The sequence below is a fragment of the Chlorocebus sabaeus genome, chromosome 20 (genome assembly GCF_047675955.1).
Source record: "Chlorocebus sabaeus isolate Y175 chromosome 20, mChlSab1.0.hap1, whole genome shotgun sequence".
Taxonomy (NCBI): Eukaryota; Metazoa; Chordata; class Mammalia; order Primates; family Cercopithecidae; genus Chlorocebus; species Chlorocebus sabaeus.
Window position 1 is genome coordinate 38,265,362 of NC_132923.1, and position 23,390 is coordinate 38,288,751.

The following is a 23,390-nucleotide window of genomic DNA, read 5'->3' on the forward strand; positions in this document are numbered from 1 at the left end:
CCAAAGGGCAAGAAGAATTTAGCCATGGGGTAAGAAAGTGGAAAGGGGCAGAAACTGTCTAAAATACAAGGGAACAGTAAAAGGAGGTCTTGAGGCAAGAAGGAGCTTGGTATGTTTAAAAACTAATAGCGATAGTAAAATTCACAGCTAACACTGTTCTAAGTGCTTTACTTCTGTTTGGTAATTTAACTGAGAGAGAACCAGTGTGACTGGCGCATGGAAAGTTTTTAGTATTTATTGAATGAATAGATTTTTAAAATAACTGCCTGCATCCTTTAAAATGTTAATTACTTATCCATGTGATGCAAAAAGTAAGACGGGAAAGGGCACTGATGTGAATATTGCAAAAGATACTGAGGACACTGATTTGCACACCTGCGATTTAAGTAAATACTGCAGTTCTAAGTCACAAGTATATTTTCAAGGTGCAGCTCCTGGAATATATATTTTTTACTCCATGGTTACCAAAAGGAAATCGGTCCTGATGAAAGGCCACTGCATCGCACAACTCCTGCTTTGTGTGACTTCATGGGCACCATTCACATCATACTCTTTGTGAATGGTGCTGTCTAGAATTTTGTACTGTGGCAGCCCTGCTGACTAAGCCATAGTTCCACAGAGGTCACCAGGCCTCTGACTTACCATGATCATGCTTACCTCCAAAGGTAAAAAGAAAAGCGAAGAAAACTTGGATCTTCTTGGAAGAGGCACTCCAAGAATCCTTCTGGGGAACACATACCATGTGAACATTTTATCTAACACTTTGGTGCCTGCACCGTTTTGCTAATTTGACATGGGAAGCACTAATAAGATAAAAAGCTCAGGCGTCCTTATCCCATTAGTGCTTCCTCGATAGTTTCTCTGACCCACATTCTGACCTGATCTCTCCCTTATTCCCCATGGTTGGTATTGTACTGATTCAAGCCTTCATCCTTTTGAAAAGATGCTGGGGAATTGTCTGGATTTAACTAAAATTTCCAGCTTAAATTACTGTGTGATTTTTAGCTGATCAGAACCCATTTAGCATAGGCGGCAGTGGCCCAGTCAGGGAATAGGCGACAGAGTGCACAGAGGATGCAACCAGAAGGAGCCAGTTAATAGGCAATTAAGGCTTCATTGCCTTCCCACCACCACAAAGCTCCTTATCTGGGCTCACAAACACGAGCAAGAAAGCCAGCCAGTTGAAATTGCTGTTTATTTTGTTTGGCTATATCAGAGTTTTCTTTTTGTTTTGTTTTTGGTGGTGGTGGTGGTTTTCTTTCCAGATTCATCTGCATTTAGTCAGAACTCATATTTTTCAACCTCCTTGCTTTAATCCTGACCAAACGGTTTTAGAATGTCTTTGTATTAGAAACATGTAGATTTCTCATTATTAGAAACATGCCAGTTTATTTTAGAGAAAAATAATTAAGGGATATGGTTGTATTCATCCCTATCACTCTAAGTGAAACATATAATCCCTCTTTGCTCTTCCCCCTGCCAGGGTACATATCCAGGCTTCAGTTATTTCCTGTTTTAATTACCACAACCGCCTACTTCTTGGCCTTTGTTTCCTATATTTTCTCCTCCTAGTTCTGTTTAGATGATTACTGCCAAGTCAATTTCCCTTTCCTGCTAGGGACCATGTTGACGTAGTCCTTGGATTCGACACAAGCTTCTCTAATATTTATGCTTCAACCTCGGACTCTGTCACCTTCAAAGTTCCTTTCCTTTATTAGCACCTTGTTTCCTGCCTCTCCACCCAGCTCAGGTTCTCAGTCTTTTCTCTCTTCCTGCTCACAGTTTGATGAGTTTGATGACTGTATGTAGGCAGAAGGCCTATCCATCTTTATTCTGTTGGTCAAAGAGGGCACCGTACTAGCAAATAGGAGATCTGGTGACTGTCTAGCCATCATCTGGCATGAGTGTTCATTTCACAAAGGAGTAAACTGGGGCACAAGAGGTGCAGGTTGCTGGTCCACAGTCATGCTGCAGGTTGGTGGCAGAGGCCAAGTGAAATCCTGATTCTTCCCACGGCTCTTGCTCTTCACCAGTGGTTCCCAGTGTTTCCAAGCATGAGGGTCCTTTCTTGATGTTAAAACTTTTGCAAAGAGATTTCTGGTTAAAAATGGTAGCTAGAGGACATCTGTTTATCCCATTTCCCTAGCAAAATTCCTGTAAAAACTCTAAAGATATGAATTCATATTATCTCCAGGAAAGAAAGAAGCCATGAGTGCATCAGTGGATAAGAAAATTTTACCAAATTCTGGAAAACAGTGGTTTAAAAAATGACTGCTGATGCATCAAGGACAAAAAAAAATCATAGACTCAAACCGAGTTCTTTATTTTTTGTATTAGTAGCCCTATCAATAAGAATATTTTAAATACCCCCTTTCTCGTATATATACACATATGAACATATATGTGTGTGTGTGTGTGTGTATGTGTATATATATATATAAAATGTGTCTTTTTAAATTACTTGGCTTTCTAAGCAATAAAATACATTGTTTTATCACTTAGACTGGAGTGCAGTGGCACAGTCATAGCTCACTGTAACTGCTAATTCCTGAGCTCAAGCAATATTCTTGCCTCAGTCTCCTAAGTAGCTGGAACTACAGGCATGTGCCACTAAGCCTGGCTAATTTTTAAATTTTTTTCTAGAGACAGTGTCTCACTATGTTGCCCAAGCTAGTCTCAAACTCCTGGCCCCAAGCCATACTCCTGCCTCAGCCTCACAAAGCTCTGGGAATATAAGCATGAGTCACCATGCCCAGTCCCTTGTTTTGACAAAAAATAAAAAGTACATTAAAAGAAAAGGCAACATTTTAAAATTGAGCAATCTTGTGTAACGGAAATTGCATTTTTACTTTTGAGTGACTAAATGCTCAAAAAAGTAGTTTAAATTCAGGAATGTTTTTAAACAAGTTTCTAATTTATCAATCAATTAGTATCTGCATACATATGAAACATAGTACATATACATGAAGCATCATTTTTTCAATATATAAGTACTGTTTGATATCTATCTCGATGATCAGACCCCTTGAAGTTATGGTGTTTGGGGAACTACCACTACAGACTATTCATTCCATTTGCTAGGGAGTTTAATGACTAACTGCTTGAATCCAGTTAAGATTAGAAAATAATGGAACAGTAAGATTCTTCTTGTCAAAACATAATACCTGAGCAAAAGAAGACATTATTTCTTTGTGGGACCCAGTTCCAATAGAAGATTTACTTACACTACAGCAGATTTGAGCATTTGAAGAAGAAGGAAGAAGGAAAGGAGTCATGAGGCAGAAAGTTTATTTACCTATGGAAAGAGAAGTAGAGTTGAATAACAAATCAATGCATTTGAACATTGCAAAAGGCTCCTTAAAATCATACTTAGGCAATTGGGCTCAACTGGTACCAACTCAGGCCTGATTCCTTTTCCTAAATAATTCAAATAATTGATTTTTTACTTTTTTATGTCTGTTTTCATAATTTTAGTTATTTAGGTAATTTCAGAATAACATTGCCTTCAGTCTCCATTTGCTTTCCAGAAACAGTGGCAGATCTGTTCCACTAATGAGTATATCATCGGCAGCATTCCCATTTTCTCCGGACACTTTCAGTCAATCCCAACCTTTTTCTACATCCTGTGTGTAAGGGACATTTATTCAGAACCTCCAGCAGCAGTTCTGGCTTAATTCAAAGAAAATGACTGAAATTGCTTTATTCTATATTCAAGCCAAAATTAAGACTTCTTTTTCAAAAACAGAAAATCCCTCTAATACAGAAAAATTTGTATTCCTTTCCTCTGGAGCAACTCAGAGTTACTATTATCTTAGCTTCTTTAAAAGCACATTTCTCTCTCTCTTTCACTTTCTCTTTCCCTTTATTTTCTCTTTTTGTTTGTCTCTGTCGCTCTCTCCTCTCTTACTGTCTTAATTTTGTGTCCCTCAAAATTTCAAGATGAGGTATGAGGTACTATGATCCTGTTGGAACTTCGAATAACATTTTTGTGACAGTCGTGATTATACTTATCTTAACCAATAGCCTCGTAATGAGCAGATAGATTTCTATGTAAATATAATTCATAAATAAAAAAACAGGTACACTCAACTTCTCTTTATTAGACTTAAAGAATAAGTTGCTTATAGTCAGAACAATAGACAAAGAAAAATTATTTTAAAGAACAACTCAGTGAGTTAAATTAAAGAAGCATAGACTTTTTAGAAAAAGTTATGATTTCAGCAAAACTTTTATCCTTGTGCATGACAATTGTCAACAAAAATGAAGATAATAAGTAGTACAGAACACAAACCATTGTGAACATAGCAATAACTACTATACTATTAATAATCATGCGACTTTTCTGCAAAATGTTGGAAACACATTACTTTTGTTTATGATCAGTCAAGTCAGTAACAGACAAGACTGTTACAGGGATTTGGCCTGATACAATTGTGAGGGCTAAACACTTTCCGTAAGGCTGCTGTCTTTGTGTCTGCTGCTTGGGCATGAAGTCTAGAGGGCAGACAGTGAGAAAGAGAACATGATGTAATAGAAGGATATTGAGAAAAAGCCGGAACCCACAGGCATGAACTGGAACTCCTCAGAACAGAGCGAAACCACATTTTTTGGCTTTGGTGGTATAGGTGACATGCAGAAGCAAAGGCCCTTCATCATAATGCTGTTGACTTGGTCCAAAAGTTGGAGAAGCTGAAGGAAAGTTTAGAGGAAAGTTGAACAGTTGCAGGTTCAGCTGCTGCCTCAGGCCAAGGTGATGAATCAGCAGATTAGCGACAACAGGTCTGAGCCACAAAATAGCTGAGGCTTCCTTCCTGCCTTCCAAATCTTGCGAAAATTTCTCCGTGGCCCACTCTCACCAGAAATGTAATTCAGCCTCACCAAAGTGGCACATTATAAAGCCACCACAGTTTGTATATGGGTCATTCTTGGAATTACCCTTTTCTTTACCCCTACTTTCAATCAAACGCATTTCTATCAAGTCTACCTCCAAAGCATGTTTTGAATTCATCTTTTCTTTTCCATCTCTATGTCTACTTTCTAGCAAAAGCCTCCATTTTCTCTCATCTGGATTCTGCATTGTTTAATCGTTCTGTCTTCATTCACTTTTGCAGATCTCCAACCATTCTCATAAAAGCAATCATGCCTCTGCCTTCTTTAAGGTCTATCAAATCTAATTTCCTATAAAATTAAATCCAATTTTCATGACAACACAATGCTCAACACGATCTCACCCCAGCCTCATCTCAGGACACTCCCTCCCTAGTCAAACTGGTTTCCTCTTGCTTCATTCCTGAAACCCTCTGCTTCAGGCCTTAGCACATATAGTTTGCTCTATCTGGAATCATATTTCCTCAGATTTCTATTATGCTGACTGCTTTTAATCCTTTGGAAATGCCACATTCTCAGAAAAGTATTCTCTGAACACACAATTAAAATGAGTGTCGCCCTCTAATTCTCCAAGTGTTTTTTCTCAAAGCACCATGTTTTTTCATTCATAACATTATGATAATTTGGAAATAAATAATTATTTGTATCCATTTTCAAGATATCTGCTCCTGGCCGGGCGTGGTGGCTCACACGTGTAATCCCAGCACTTTGGGAGGCCGAGGCCGGCGGATCAGGAGGTCAGGAGATCGAAACCATCCTGGCTAATATGGTGAAACCCCGTCTCTACTAAAAATACAAAAAAATTAACTGGGCATGGTGGCTTACACTTGTAATCCCAGCTACTTGGGAGACTGAGGCAGGAGAATGGTGTGAACCCGGGAAGCAGAGCTTGCAGTGAGCTGAGATCGTGCCACTGCACTCCAGCCTGGGCGACAGAGTGAGACTCCATCTCAAAAATAAATAAATAAATAAATAATAAAATAAAATATCTGTTCCTGCCTTCCCCCACTAGATTATACATTTTTATAAGGCCAGGGATAATAACTTTTCTGTCTACCACTACATACCTAAAGACTAACTCAGTACTTGGCCTCAACTAGTCAATAATGTATGTGTAATGCATGATTGAATGTGGCATTTCTGGATTGCATGAATTTATACTAAATAATCAGCTTAATTTCACAAGCAAGATAAAACAGAGAAGAGATATATTTACAGTTGTAATAGGAACAGCAGGGATTATTTCAGAGACTTATGGCATATCCAGTAAATTATTATGTTATATTAAACTGATGATTTTTTAAAAAAAAATATCATGTGGAAACAGAGAAACTACTTAGGATATAATGTTAAATTAAAAACCAGTGTAAAATATATTTAGCAGATTATAACCAATTTGTAAAAAGATAGATGGGAAAGCAAGGGAAAGGAAATTCATTGATAGGTTAGTATTGCTTTACTGAGATCGCAAGATTATGATCGTCTCTTGCCCCTGTTTTTTAAATTTTCTGTGGCAAGGGAAAAATAGAAATGCCTAACTTTTTTCATATTGAAAGACTATTTTTTTCAAGCAGTTGTTGGTTCACAGTAAAACTGAAAGGAAGGCTCAGAGAGCTTCCACGTACCCTTTGCTCCCACATATGCATAGCCTACTCTATTGTCAACATCTCCCATACATTTGCTATAATCGATAAAATTATACTGACACATCAGAATCACCCAAGTCGAAAGTCTGTATTAGCATTTGCTTTTGGTGTCCATTCTATGGCTTTGAGCAATTGTATAATAACATGTATCCATCAATACAGTATCATACAGATGCTATATTTTCACTGCCCTGAAAATCCTCTGTACTCTGCTGATTCACACCCTCCTCCCCACCCCCCGTTGCCTCCCTCCTGGCAACCACTGATCTTTTTACTATATTCATAGTTTTCCCTTTTCCACAATGTCACATAGTTGGATTATACAGTATGAAACTATTTTTGGTTGGCTTCTTTCACTAATAATATGCATTTAAGGTTCTTCCATGTCTTTTCACTGTCTAATAGATATTATTTCTTTCTAGCACTGAGTAATGTTCCATTGTCTGGATGTACCACAGTTAATTTATCCCTTTATATACTGAAGGACATCGTGCTTGCTTCCAAGTTTTGGCAATTATGAACACAGCTCTTAGAAACATTAAAGTGCAGGTTTTGTGTGGACATTAGTTTTAAACTTTTTGGGTAAATACCAAACAGCTGATCATACTATAAGAGTAACTTTAGTTCTATAAGAAACAACCAAATTCTCACTATTTTGCATTTCCACCAGTAATGAATGAGAGTTCCTGTTGCTCTACATCACCAGCATTTGGTGTTGTCAGTGTTCCAAATTTTGGGGATTCTAAGAGGTATTTAATAGTATCTCACTATTGTCTTAATTTGCATTTCCCTAATGACATATGATGTGGAACATGTTTTCATATGGTTATTTGCCATCTGTATACCTTCTTTAGTGAGGTATCTGTTAAAGTCTTTGGCTTACTTTCACATTGGGTTGTTTTTTATTGTTGAGTTTTATGAAATCTTTGTGTATTTTGAATAACAGTCCTTTATTAGAAGCACCTTATGCAATTACAGTGACATACAACATAATGATGCTTCAGTCAATGACAGACTGCATGTAAAACAGTCATCCCATAAAGTTATAATGGAGTGGAAAAACTTCTATCATCCAGTGACATTATGGCCATCAATAGTGCAATGCATTGTATCAGAGTGCAATGCATTAGATCAGAGTGCAATGCATTACTCATGTGCTGGTGAAACAAACCTACTTCTATTCTAGTCATAAAAAAGTATATATAGCACATACCACTTCTCTCACTGACTTATAATTTTACTGTACATTTTATGTTTAGGTATGTTTAGACACATAAATACTTACCATTGTATTACAGTTGCCTACACTGCAGTAACTTCTGTACAGGTTTGTAGCAGGGGCAATAAGCTATAATATATAGCCTAGGTATGTGGTAAGCTATATCATTTAGGTTCATGTAAGTACACTCTATGATGTGAGCACAACAACGTAATCACCTAATGACACATTTCTCAGAATGTATCCCCATTGTCAAGTGATACCTTGACTGTATTTTCTTCCAACCTGTGGCTTGACTTCTCATTCTCTTGACGTTTTTCACAGAACGGAAACTTTCAATTTGAATGAAATCCATCTTATTAATTTTTTCTTTCATGGATTATACCTTTGGCATTGTTTCTAAAAAGTCATCACCATACCCATGTTCATCTAGATTTTCTCCTATGTTGTCTTCTAGGTGTGTTATTTAGGTCTGTAATCGATTTTGATTTAATTTTTGTGAAAGATGTAAGGTCTGTGTCTAGATTCTCTTTTTTTCTTTTTCTATTTCTTTCTTTGTTTCTTTTTTCATTTTTTGTTTGTTTTTGGTTTTGCATCCAGCAGTATTTGTGGAAAAGACTATCTTTGTTCCATTGTATTACCTTTGCTTCTTTGTCAAAGATAAGGTGACATTATTTATGATGGTCTACTTCTGATCTCCATATTCTGTTTCATTGATCTATTTTCATTTGTTTATTTTTTCATCATTACCACACTGACTTGATTACTGTAGTTTTATAGTAAGTTTTGAGATTGATCATGTTGTTCTACCAATGTTGTTGTTCTCCTTCAATATCCTGCTGGCTATTCTGGGTCTTTTACCTCTCCAAATAAACTTTAGAAGCAGTTTATAAATATTTCCAAAATAAGTTCCTGAAATTTTTATTAGGATGGCATTGAATCTATAAGTCAAGTTGGGAAAAACTGACATTTTGAATATTGAATCTTCCTTTCCTTGAACATGGATTATCTCCCAATTCATGTAGTTCTTTGATTTCATTCATAAGAGCTTTACAGTTTTCCTCACATAGATCTTGTACATATTTTTGTTAGATTTATATGTAAGTATTTCAGTTTTGGGGATGCTAGTGTAAATAGTATTGTGTTTTTAATTTCAAATTTCACTTGTTCATTACTGGTGTATAAAAAAATCAATTAAAGTTTTATATTAACCTTGAATCCTGCAATCCTATCATTGTTTTTTAGTTCAAGGAGTTTTTTTGTCCAGTCTTTTGCATTTCCTACATAGATTATAATGTCAAAGACGAAAAGAGTTTTATTTCTTTCTTCCCAGTTCACATATCTTTTATTTCCTTTTCTTGTTTTAGTGCCTCATCTAGGACATCTAGTATGACATTGAAAAGGAGTAATGGGAGGGGATATCGTTGCCTTATTACTAATCTTATTGGGAAAGCTTCTCATTTCTTACCATTAAGTATGAGGTTATCTGTAGGTTGTTTTCTTTTAATCAACCTAAGGAAGCTTCCCTCTGTATTAGTCAGGGTTCTCTAGAGGGACAGAACTAATGGAATGGATATATATATATACACTCACATACATATATATATATGCTCTCACACACACATACATATATATATGAAAGCTTATTAAATATTAACTCACAATGTCCCACAATAGACCATCTGCCAGCTGAGGAGCAAGGAGAGCCAGTCCAGTTTCCAAAATTGAAGAACTTGGAGTCCTGTGTTCGAGGGCAGGAAGCATCCAGCATGGGAGAAAGATGTAGGTTGGGAGGCTAGGCCAGTCTCTCTTTTCACATTTTTCTGTTTGCTTATATTCTAGTCACACTGGCAGCTGATTAGATTGTGCCCACTGATTAAGGGTGGGTGGGCCTTTCCCAGCCCCCTGACTCAAATGTTAATCTCCTTTGGCAACACCCTCACAGACACACCCAGGATCAATACTTTGTATGCTTCACTCCAATCAAGTTGACACTCAGTATCAAACATCACACCCTCTAACCCTAGTTTACTGAGAGTATTTATCATGAATGGGTGTTCAATTTTGTCAAATGCTTTTTCTGCATCTACTGATATGATTGTGTGCTTTTTCATTTTTAGCCTGTTGATGTAATGCCTGACATTTTATGTCCTTGATTTACAGAGTAGTTTCACAAATATTATTTTAAGTGATACTCAGCAGTTCTCCATGGTGCCCAATGCTGTACACAAAATCTCCACTTTATAATCAAGAAGCTGAAAATTACCAAAAAAATGAAATTGTTAGTTACCCAAAGTCTTGCAATGGTGGTGGTAGGGCTGGTTAGTATATGAGCCAGGCCAGACTTTACAATTTTAGTTCCAAAGCCCTTTCTACATTATCCTATTGCCTTTTAGACAATGCTACATATTAGGACAGGAAAACATTGAAGGCTAAAGCCTAGTATGGGAATGGCAATTACGGTGCCACTTCCCACCTCCACGCCAGATGAGAAACTGCTAAATCTATCGTGGGAATTTTTCTGAGCCCAGAGGTAACTTCAGAATCCTCCCTAACACAAAACTCCAGCAGTCACTACTGATGCAATACATGTTGACTATCACAAATTCAAGCCTGCCTAAAAGAGAGAAGAACAAAAGCAGTGCAACTGGATAGAGAGCTATGGCTGCGGCCAACTATGATCAAATTTATTGTCTACGAAAACAAGTAACTCTGGTGACTGAGAGATTTATTAAATAATCCTTTGGGCTTTACATAGATACTGGGTGTAATAATCAAATAGCATCCAAATACCAAAATATAATTGTCAAGATATACTAGAGAGTGGTAAAGATACGGAAACATGTTAAATATTATCAGTCATGTATATTAAAAGAGACGTAGGGGTTGAAAACCAGTGCTATGAAAAATAAGTGTTAAAAATATGGCAAAGTTCGGGAAATGGAGGGTTCATTGTGATAATCTAGAGAGCTCTCATGTGGATATATTAAAACTTAAGACAGACCTTAAAAGGGAAGCATTATTGAGATAGGAAATAGACATTTCAAGTGAAGGAACTGGCAGGTGCTATGGTATAAAGTGTGGACAAAACACTGTAAAGGTAGAATAAACAAGGGATTCTTAGAATAAAGGGTAGAATTGTAACTCTTTCTATCATAGAATTTAAGACTGAGGAGGAGTTACATGTACTCTCATCATTATTATTGGTCCAGCCTTTCATATTATAAATAAGTCAGAATATCAGAGAAGCTACATTATTTGACAATGATTACATAACCAGTTAGAGACTGAACACATAATATAATCCACTTCTCTTAATTCCCACTATAATGCTTCTTCCACTCTCCTGCATGACTTTCACATTCATTGGACATGAATGGTGGAAGAAGAGGTAGCAAAAGTAGGAGTCAGATCTCTTAAGCAGATAAAGCATTTGCTTTTTGTTCTTTAAGTAATGGAGAACCTCTAAATATTTTAGAGACCTATAGTGATATCATGGAAATTGTATGTTAAAAAGATTGATCCGAAAGCAGTGTACCAGGTGTTACGGTTCAGGAAGCGTGCACCGGAGGTTTTGCAGTTGTCCAGGTCTGAAACGGTAAGGGTCTTCACTAAAGTGACAGTTGTTAAACATGGGAAAAAGAGTGGGTGGAATATAAGCAATACATCTACAGGACTTGGTAACTGGTTTGAAGAAAGGAGAATTTGAATTCAAATTACAGTATATACATACACATATGTGTGTGTGTATATATATACACACATATATGTGTGTATATATATACATGTATATGTGTGTGTATATATATGTATATAATCTTATGATAAGTGGGCAAAAGGACTATTAGAGTACGAATAGAGAGGAAAATGATGATTTTGTTTTTGACATGTTTTGTTTGGGTTAAATCTGTGACACTCAAATGCAAACATCCTCAGACAGTAAGAAGTGTTGTCTATGTTAAAAGAATAACAAAAACGAAGATAGATTTGAAATGAAATGAGAGCTCTGAACCAAAACCTAGAAAAACAATAGTAGTAAACCACAGACAGTGCCTTGGGACAAAAGTGCATTGAAAGAGCATGGGGACTTCTAAGTAAAAAAAGGACAAGTGCTATAAACATTTGGGGGCTCAATAAAAATTGATTTATTTTTCAGCATGTTACTAGGATAGAGAAAACTGTATTATCTTGAGGTAAAACTACAACACTAGAAGGATCTGCTCTTCATAAAGACATTTTACAATTCCAAATGTCTCTTCCATCTGTCACTAAAGTGGGTGGAACATACTGTACTGTCTTAGAAATTTGAGGGCATTTTTATAAAAAGTACTTGGGCAAATGGCAATTTCTACCACAATAGAAGCATATGTAGAATTGTATAGTATTCTGCAAGGCTCAAAGAATTTTCCTTCACTGTAAGTTCACTAGATCAGTAGTCTCACAATCTGAAGGAGATAAAGGAGTTTCTGAGTCATATTTATGTTAAGGACATAAACCCTTTATTGCATTCAGATGAATGGGAAAGGAGTTGGCAGCAGTACCCAGGGAAGACCAGGCATGGCTGTTTCTAGGGTGAAAGTTTTGGAACTGAGGAGGAAAAACTAATGTACAGATTTGCCTCTCTTGGAGAGGGTTGTGATATAGAGGAAGTTGCAACCTCAGCACACTGGTGCGGGGCAGGCTGGGCCTTGATCCTAGCAGACACTTTCAGTCTCTCTCTTGACTTTCCCGAGTGATAGTGTAGTTGGCCTTCTGTTTCTTTCCTTAAATTGAGGGTTTCTATTCCAAGCCATTGAATGTACCTTAAAATTTGAGTGCAGTGTAGATCAACATATATGAGGAGAAAATAGAACAGGGAAACACTGTATTTCTGGTCTTCTTTTTGATTCACTTTGGTCATTTATAATAAATTTTTGTTACAACCAGGTACGGTGACTCACGCCTATAATCCCAGCACTTTGGGAGGCTGAGGTGGGCGGACCACTTGAGGCCAGGAGTTCAAGACCAGCCTGGCCAACATGGCAAAACCCCGTCTCTACTAAAAATACAAAAATTAGCCGGGTATGGTGGTGCTTGTCTGTAGTCTCAGCTACTAAAGGAGCTGAGACGGGAGAATCACTTGAATATGGGAGGTGGAGGTTGTAGTGAGCCAATGCACTCCAGCCTGGGAGACAGAGTGAGACCCTTTCTCAAAATAAATAAATAAATAATAAATAAATAAATAAATAATAAAACAAAATAAAAACAAATTTGTGTTACTTCTGCTGCTTTCATTTTACTTCTTTTGAATTTCAAAAGCATTTTGTATGGAGCATTTTTTAAAAAACTGAAAATTTGACCCACTTTTAAATAAAGTTCTCATTTTATTTTTCCCTGGAAACTAAAATTAGATGTTTGGATTTTTTTTTTTTTTTTAATAAATACAAACATTCAGTAGTGCGGTTTGTACATGAGCAACAACTTCTGTTTGTTATTTGGCACTTTTCCCCCCTCTGATGAGTCACATTTGTATAGCTGAATTTAGAAACACTTTACTAGAAACATTGCCAATCTTAATATTATACTTTTAACATTTTTTTAAAACCACTGATTTAAAATAGTAGAAAAAAATCATGACAAGTAAAAGTGACACAGGTGAAATAGCTGGAATCACCTTACTTTTCTCTTTGACAGCAAAATGACAGTTGGATCATAGAGAAGCCTCATTCACACTTGATAAGCTCTAGATCTTAAAGGATATTCTAAATGCCTTTCCACTTATTTCTGATGGAATGGTAACTATATAATAGGTGTTCCATAAATATTTGTAGAATAAAAGGAGAAGAGAATCAATATTTCTTAAATTTTTAAAAATAGAGATATACAGATTGAGTTTTCCTTTTAAATACATGAAACTCAAAAAATTTAAATGAAAGCTTTGTCAGGTGTAAACCTTACAATGAAAATTTTTGCCTGATGCCAAGTCCAATGTGCTGCCAAATTCACTTATCTATGTTAGCAACTGTATTTTTTAAAGGAAAAAAACACCTTATTTAATATATCTTTTTATTCATCCATTTGTTCTTAAAATAAGATCCTGCGGATTGATGAGTGAGTGGCAGCTCTGCATTAAACTAGAATTCGGAGACTTCCACTCATGTCTCATTATGTATCCGAAGCACCACAACCTGCCATGGAACCACACAGCCACAGTTGGCCGTGGCACAGGCTCATCGCACACTCTGAAATGATAGCAGGTGGCTGTTAGCTGAAACCAACGGCTAAAATTATCTTTACAATTGTGCCTTGACCCGGTGCCTACAAATATAAGAAGCAATAATTGTGTATATGAGTTATAAAAAGGTATCTCTGGGGCTTAATTTTTTATTTTCAGTGGCTGTGGTTTATGTATATATAATCATGAGTGTGTGTAAGCTTTGTTTTGACAGATAGATTATTATAGATTGATAGATAGAAGATAGGTAGGTAGGTAGGTAGATAGGTAGATATTTAAAGTTAGCAAAAGAGCTTACACATTATTTCCCTTCAGGATATACCAGTCAATTTGGCTTCTAAAGCTAGGTTAATGTCCGCATTTGGTGTTTTTCCAATTTGTAACAACAGCAATAGAATGACCTTTCAGATTCTCACATAGAGAGAGTCACACAAATCAGGAACCTTAAGTCCAGAAACATTTTGTGCTGCCTATAAAGTATAGACCTAGTGTTTCAGCAACTGTGGAGCTGTCATCAGCAAGAGAGGAAGGCCTAGAAGGAAAAAGAATGAATATTCATACAACAAATGCCGCCCAGAGAAGCTGGGAAAATAACTGATAAACCAATATATTTGGCTGAGGTATTACACATGATTGAAAGAAAAAGACATTAAAATATGGATGGGTGGAAGGCATTTCAGGAGGAACTAGTCACCAGATGGTAAGTAATTATAAAGCTCTCGTTCTTTGTATCTGTAACTTAGAAAAATGGTCATAGTGAAAGGATCTCTGAGAAGGATACTTTTTTTTTTTAAGTGATCCTCAAATAAAGAGTAAGTTCATGTTGATTTCGAACAAAAGATTAAGCAGCATATTTCGAATTCTTTTTATCCAAGGTGCCAAATTCTTTAAAAATTAGGAAATAGAAAAAGCTGTATATATTTAAAATTCACTCTCATTGTTTATGGAGTGAAACAGCACAAAACAAAAGAGATGTAAACCACAAATTTACCTAGGGATGCCAGAAGCTTGTTTCCCACAGAGAGTTTTGGCCCAAGGCATTTTAAATTAACTGACTGGGTCAAGGGAAAAGTACTTTATAGCCTGCACTAGCTAAAACTGATCATAAACATGTTGGTGATGGCATAATAAACTTACACTCAAAGCCACTAGGCCAAGAAACTAGATTCTGAAAGTTACATTATACTTTGGCACAGAGTTCATAAGCAAGTAACACACTATGGACTTTATTCCCCAGAGAGTTTGAATCAACTTGGGGTCCATACGAATTTGTGAAGCGCATGCATTATGGGCTTCAAGGTTCATATGGTGCCAGTTTAGAGGAATTAAGTCATAGACAAAGATGGCAAATTTACTTCTGAAAATGATAGTGGTGAATCGTATTACAAAATGATTTATTTAATATGAAATTTATAGTTCAAGCTACTGTGTATGCAACAACCTAAATTCAGAGGAAATAATGTGCTCCTACCTCCCAACTCTGTCAGTTTCTCTGGAAAAGCCACTTGCATTTCTAGAAGAGTGCCATATGTTTATACACAGAAAGAGATAAGGGCCTTTAGTGGTATGCACATTTTTCATGGGCAGTCTGGAGGGAAGGAAAGAGTTCGGGATCTTGTAACTGCCGCGCCTGCTCTTTCCCTACACAGGTTGGTCAAAAGTCTGGCCTGGAGTCTAGCACCTGAAAGTTCTGCTCTGCTCAGTTCATGTACTCTGGAAACTCTGCCCAATAGTATGTAGGGACCACCTTCCAGTAACAATGGTTATTATGATCAGGAAATTCCCCGACTTGCCTCCATACCTTGTGTGCCCAGGGTTGCACAGAGCCCTGGTGGCCCTAGATTATGTGGCTGTGGTCATGAAAGTAATATCCCTCACACTTCTACAGTCTATCTAATATCTTCTTATAGACCTCTATCCTCTGATAATCAAACCAATCTATACTAGAAGAGAAGCCTAGCCCTAGGTCATTTTCTTGAATTTGGTATTTGTTTCTGGTGTCCTTGTGGCTATTCAAACCTCAATGTGATGCTGAAATCTGCCATTCACCAGAAATCCAATGATTGTGTTCTACCCTCCCTTCTCAGATTGGGCTCCTTTGGAGAATACCTCTAGCCTAAAATTTACAAAAATTTGCTATTGGCCTTGCCCTGATGACTTGGACTGTTGAGCTCTAGAAAATATCTATCTGTTCAGAATCTTTTTTAAGTTCCTACTGAGACAAGTATCCCCTTTCTCTATTCATTCACTTGGAACTCCCAAAACATTTTGGAGTCAAAGTCAGCCCAGCCATATCAAACTGAAAGTCAGTAAAACCAGGTTAATGCTGACTTGCTACCAACTGTGCAACCTATAGCAAGTTTCATAAAATTCTGGAGCTTTAATTCAATTTCCTCATTCACATAAGCACTAAGTTTCCAATGAGGTTCCCCCTGATTTCCAAAGTCCTTTGATTTTGTGGCTACATATCAAAGGTTAAGAATAGCTGTAAGAACTAAACTCTTAGTAAAAGGCTTGTTTAGGTAGATGTTCCTTAGAGGTGAACAAAAACACCAAAGGAAGTTTCCTTTGAATGTATACAGCCAAATAAATCTAAGCATGACCTGAATTTTTTTAGAAACATGATTACAGGCATCACTGTCCTTTGTATTTGAAGAGAGTGCTACTGATAGTGATTGCTACGTCTGTGGATAGGAAACTAGAAACAGCTAAATGTGCTAGAAAACCCTTTTCAAACACACTGAAAGGGTAATCTTATTTGCAGAGCTTATCACTGAAGGTAACTTTTGCTATATTATGAACCACCTTTCCCTTCTATTACTGACCATGAAGTAAATCTGTCTGAAGCTAATATTTGCAACTGCCCGAAGCACTACAAGATTGGAAATATTTTCTCAATGTGCTTCAAAGGGAATTTTAAAAATATTTTTAATAGAAGCGTTACATTCATCTTATTATTAGTGGCATTATCACTATTAGTATTCAACTGTCTCACTTATAGTCATCAATAATTTTAAGTCTAACTAAGCCAGAGGCTTAAGCCTAAGTAAATAAGACAATTGCATGAAATATGCCAGCTTCACTGATAACACAGAACCCAGCACTCTGTAAAGTTTTGGGAGTTATTTAGAAGGTTATCAAAATTGAGGTGTTTAGTTCACAGCTGTCATAGAATTAGCAACAATTCTTCCATTTTTATAGACCCCAAAACACTGAAATCACCTTAACTTTTTCTTTCTTTCATTTCAAAAAGGAAGATATACGCATCAGTTAAGCCTCACTAACATATTTAATCTTCACATCAACTGTCATTCAGCAATGAGGTAACTGAGTCTCAGATAGGTTAAGGCATTTGCTCCAAATCACACAGCTAAGAATACCAGAAATTTTTAAAAAAGGAGATTTAATTTCTTAAAAATCTAAAACCTGTTTTTTATAAGTTATCATGAAATAAAATTCTAGATATTTGACAAACTGGGGAATTATTTGTAGGCAAATGGTTAATCTTTTTACATTTTTTATTTTTAATGTCTGTGGGTACAGAGTAGGTATATATATTTATGGGGTACATGAGAGGTTTTGTTATAGGCACGCAATGCAGAATAATCACACCATGGAGAGTGGGTATCCATCTCTTCAAGTATTTATCCTTTGTTGTGCAAACAATCCAATTACACTCTTTTAGTTATTTAAAATGTACAATTAAGTTATTATTGACTATACTCACCCGGTTGTGCTTCAAATATTAGATCTTACTCATTCTTTCTATCTAATTTTCGTATCAATTAACCATCTCCACCTTCCCAACCTACCCTTCCACTACCCTTCCCAGCCTCTGATAACCATCCTTTTACTCTCTATGTCCATAAGCTCAACTGTTTTGATTTTTAGATCCCCCAAATAAGTGAGAACATGCAATGTTTATCTTTCTGTGCCTGGCTTATTTCATTTAGCATAATGCTTTCCAGTTTCATCCATGTTGTAAATGACAGGATCTCATTCTATTTATGGCTAGATAGTACTCCATTATGTATATGTACCACATTTTCTTTACCCATTCATCTGTTGATGGACACTTAGGTTGCTTCCAAATCTTAACTATTGTGAATAGTGCTGCAACAAACATGGGAGTGTAGATATCTCTTCCATGTACTGATATCCTTTCTTTTGGGCATAAACCCAGCAGTGGGACTGCTAGATCATATCATATCTCTACTTTTAGTTTTTTTGAGGAACTTCCTCCAAACTGTTCTCCATAGTGGTTGTACTAATTTACATTCCCACAGTGTACGAGGGTTCCCTTTTCTCCACATCCTCATCAGCATTTGTTATTGTTTGTTTTCTGAATATAAGTGCCAGAGTTTTTATTTTAATGGAAGCCTACCTAAATGCAAAATCTCAATTTACAACCCGCCTGTGATTTTTTTCATTTTGCTTATTCAATTATAGATCACTCTTTAATTACAGAAATGGAACTATACCAGATTATGAGAAAATGAAGATCAGCAGTACAGAATCCTTGCCCTTCAAGAGAACACAGTCTACGTGGGGAGACATTTGGCAAAACACTTTACACCACTGTGTGGTAGGTTCTATGAAAGAGAACAGCACAACAAGCCAGGGAAGCACCATGGGAGGAGGGATAAAGGATGCACCTAGCTATGTCTTCAAAGGTTGAGAAAATATTAGCCAGAAGTAGCAATAGAAAAGAGCGTGGAAGCATGGAGACCATACGGACAGTGGTGCTTGTAACCAGTTCTGTATTGGAAGAACAGAGTACACACTGAGAAAATGACTTGGAGAACTAGGATAGGGTCTAGAGTACATATACAATGTATAAGTTTCAATGTTATTTTGAAAGCAATTATGAGATGCTAATGGATTTTTGTTAGTCATGACAGTATGGAGAGTAGTTTTCAGGAAAGAAAATTAAAATAAGGTCTGTTACAAGCACGTATAAGTCAGTCAGTTAAATAATTAAATCCTGAATTCACTAAGAGGCAATGAACGTATAAGGCCATAAGATTAGGAGAGTGGACACATTTGATGGAGATTAAAATATTACAATGCGCCAGGTACAGTGGTTCATGCCTGTAATCCCAATACTTTGTGAGGCTGAGGCAGGCAGATCATGAGGTCAGGAGATCGAGACCATCCTGGCCAATATGGTGAAACCCCATCTCTACTAAAAATACAAAAATTAGCTGAGTGTGGTGGCTTGTGCCTGTAGTCCCAGCTACTAGGGAGGCTGAGGCAGGAGAATCGCTTGAACCCAGGAGGCAGAGGTTGCAGTGAGCAGAGATTACACTACTGCGTGGCAGCCTGGTTACAGAGCGAGACTCCGTCTAAAAAAAGAAAAAATTACAATGCACAGGATCTCGATAATGAGTGAATATGAATGAAAGAAGAGGGGAGATAAGAAAGATATTTTCATATTTCTAGTTAGACGAGGTAGAGAACCTAGGTAGAAAATCAGATTTGGAGGTGGGGGTAGCATGTTCTATTATGAGCAAGTTAATTTTGAGGTAATCATGGGATCCTAAATAGAGGCATAGGCATAGAAAACAAATTTATTTAAAGTACTTGAATGTGACAGTCTAGTGCAAATTTAGTTCTGAGAATCATCGATACAAGGTGTAGATGGTGAAATGGTTTGGCTCCGTGTCCCCACCCAAATCTCATTTTGAATTGTAATCCCCATGTGTGAGAGAGGGACAAGATGTGAGGTGATTGGATCATGAGGGCGGTTTTCTCCATGCTGTTCTCGTGTTAGTGAGTGAGTTCTCACAAGGTCTGATGGTTTTATAAAGCAGTTTTCTCTGCTCTTGTGCTCTCTCTCTCTCCTGCTGCCATGTGAAAAAAGATCTTTGCTTTCCCTTCACCTTCCGCCATGATTGTAAGTTTCCTGTGGCCTCTCCAGCCATGCAGAACTGAGTCAATTAAACCTTTTTCCTTTATAAATTGCCCAGTCTCAGATATTTCTTTAGAGCAGTGTGAAAATGGACTAATACAGAAGGATTAGGCAAGAATTTATTAGTGAGAAAATGGTCTAATATATAATCCTAGGAATAGTAACTTATGCTTTTTTTTTTTTTTTTTTTTTTTTTTTGAGAAAAGGAAGCTGTTAAGAGAGAACTAGAAGTAACTGTAAGAACAGACCCACCTCTAACATTTACAGGGCCCAGGACAAAAGCACAAAATGGATCTATAAAAGATTCCACCCTTTTCTCTTCTCATCCCTGACTCCATCCTGCTATTTGTACATGTTATGTAGATAGTGGACAATCCAGTCTGTAAATCCAAGTTCCATTACAGTCCCTTCCTTTGCAAATGCCACTCTTTGCCACTGTTTAGGTCAAGCGAATATGCATTTTGGTAGCATAGTTGCCCGAGTAGAACATATTTAAAGAAGAGGGCAGTTTAGTCCTAGAAGCAAGCTCAGAGCCATTTGGTGACACAAGTAGTTGGAGCACATTCTGAGGGTAGGGGGAAAGCTCCAGATAGGTGTGTCTCTTTGACCCTGAGACTCTTCACCTGTTGAGAAGGACACACCAAAAGGGGGACCCAAAGAGGAGCCTCTAGTGCATGAAGACAAGGGAAAAGTGCCCCAAATGGCCTGACCTAAGGGTAGTATTGGGTGGGATATAGAAATTTTTTTAACAGCCATGGAAAGAGAAGGTCCCAAGATATTAAAAGGCAACAGAAATGGCAAGTAAAAGACAAGTTTAAAAGTGTTCATTATTAGTGAAATTAATATTTGATAATAAGGAATTTTTTTTGGTGTGATAATTGTATTGTTTGTTTATTTATCTTTTTTTCTTATGCCTATAGCACTGGGCATGTTTCTCTGTAGATTACAGCTACCCCTAGAAATATGACACCAATATCACTCTTCTGAATTAGACAATGTCTGCTGGTTGAATTTTTAATGTTCATGACATGACCACAAAATCCAGCATCTGTGACAATCAAATGTAACAAGTAGTAGGATTTAATTTTTGAAAAGAAAAAAGAAGTAGGAAATATACACATACACACATACACGTACAACAGAACTTTCAAGGACAAAATCTGTCACAGTGAGATAGATGGCAGATTATTTTCTAGGATTTGTGTCTTTACCCTAAGTGATGTACCTTTACTGATGTCAAGAAGAAAGACAAGTAAAGAAAAAAGACCCTAACAGTTTATGGGGTTGATAACCTGACTTACGTTCCTTCTGAAGTGCCTAGCATAGTGCATTATGCATAGTAGATACCCAACAAATATTTGTAAATGATATTTGAACCCACTGGAAATAACAGAAGTGCTTCCCATTCAGAAGGATGCACTACTTCTAAGTATAACATAATAGGAAGCCATTCTAGAGTGACCAATAATTTTGGTTTGCCTTGGTCTTTACCAGTCATCACAATGGAAATCCCACATCCTAGGAAACCCTTTAGCCCTAAGTAAATGAGGACAATTGGTCATTCTGTGTTTGACCTACATATTAGGTGTACCTCAGAAATGTTTTTTCAGGGACACTATTCTTTTAGGAAAGATGCCAGATTCACCAGATGAATTCATCTTTTCTCTTTCCCAAGACGCAAAACGAAAGAAGAATACATATTTTTTAATACATTATATCACAAAGAAAATCAGCAGTCAGGCAAGCTATTTCAAAAAAAAGTTTTAGAAAACAGAAAATAAGTAGAGAAATAACTACTGCTTCAACAGGGCAAAGCAGACTACAGGGTAACGCGAGCTAAGGGGACATGAGCTTTGAACCCCTGAAAGCTTCAGGACTTTGAGGCACCAGGTAAAGCAAACTGGGATTGAGGTTCGGGTTTAGAACGGGGAAAGCATAGAAAGCCTATATACTGGAGAGTCAGATAGCAAGCTTCCTTCTTCACACCGGATAGCTCTCTGATGAATAGTAAGCATCCCTCCCTGCCCACCAACACACACACAAAATGGAGGAGGCAAATCTCCCACATAAATTGAAACAAAATGTTCAGAATTTAGGGACACTAGATGTGGTAAACAGTAAGGGTAAAATTTCAGATTGACGGAAGGGTCAAATGAAAATCTGCATATCAACAGGAAACACCACAGTATCACTCCCTCCACCACTTCCAAAAAGACAGCAGTCTACCAATCAAGAATCAGACTAGACAAGGATACCTCCTGACATCAAGGACTCTGTATCTACCGCTCATATGCCCTTTCTTAGAAAGCTGTTAGAGTAGTGTATTTTATCCACCTTTATTGGATAAAAGTGAAAAGAAACTAGGATGACAACTGTGTGGCATGCCTAAAAATTAACCTGTAATTAACACAGATACAAATAAAAATAGTTTTAGAAAGATTTTAAAATCTATAATTAATACAGAGCTGAGTAAAATGAAAGATTTTTAAAGGGAAAAGTGGGATTAACATATTTTGGTATTTTTGAGCATTTGGAAAAATAGTGATAAATGTATGATAGCATATATAAAGTAATTTTAAATGTTCAAATATATATAGTATAGTGCACATGTGAAAAAATAAGACATTTCATAATTGCAGGAAAAAATGTAAAAGAAATGAAATAGATTCTTAAGACATTACTTTTCTCTGCAGTAATATTTACTTACATTAATAGTATAAATTATTGTTTTACCTAAAAATTATTAGAGTACAAAACTCCAGAGGAGAGTGGGTGATGCGGGAATGTGCAAGAGAGGTAAATTACCATTCATCATAACAAGAAAAGTCTAGACCCATCTGAAAATAATGACTTAGTTATGGTGAGCACAAAGCCCTTTCTAAACTTCATAGATATGAATTTTAAAAAGCCCAAATAACTGAAGGAAGCTAAGCAGTCAACTTTACGGTGTTGGGTAATTTCTGAGCCCGTACAGAATTTCAGGCAGAGTGAGCCTGGTAGTCATGCCCTGGAAGAAGAGAATTTGATATGGAGTCCAGGCAGCTGGGCAGGTTTGAGGTGAAGGTAGAGCTGTACAGAGAGGTGAAATCTTTGAGGGTTGTGTCAAGTATATTAAATAATTTTATTTTAATACTAAGAGAATTGAGTGAACATCCATTAAATCAGCAGTACACGGAATGTGATCTGAAGACTCCTGAAGGTCCTCGTAGCTCTTTCAGGGGATCCCAAAGGTCAAAACTATTTTCCTAAGTAATACTAAAAAGTTCCTTATCTTTTATACACTTTCTCTCACAGTGTGTGTTCACAGTGGAGCATTCCAGAGCTATGTAAACTATGATGTTATTTCTCAGATGACTATCTGCATATCTGTATTTACTAAGGTCATAATCTTAATGTATAGATATTTGCATTTTCAAAGATTAACTCAGTTTTTTTATCAGTACTTTCACTGTATTCTTACTAATTATTTTTGTTATATCTGCTATAATTTTTGTAACCCCGTTATCTTTCAAC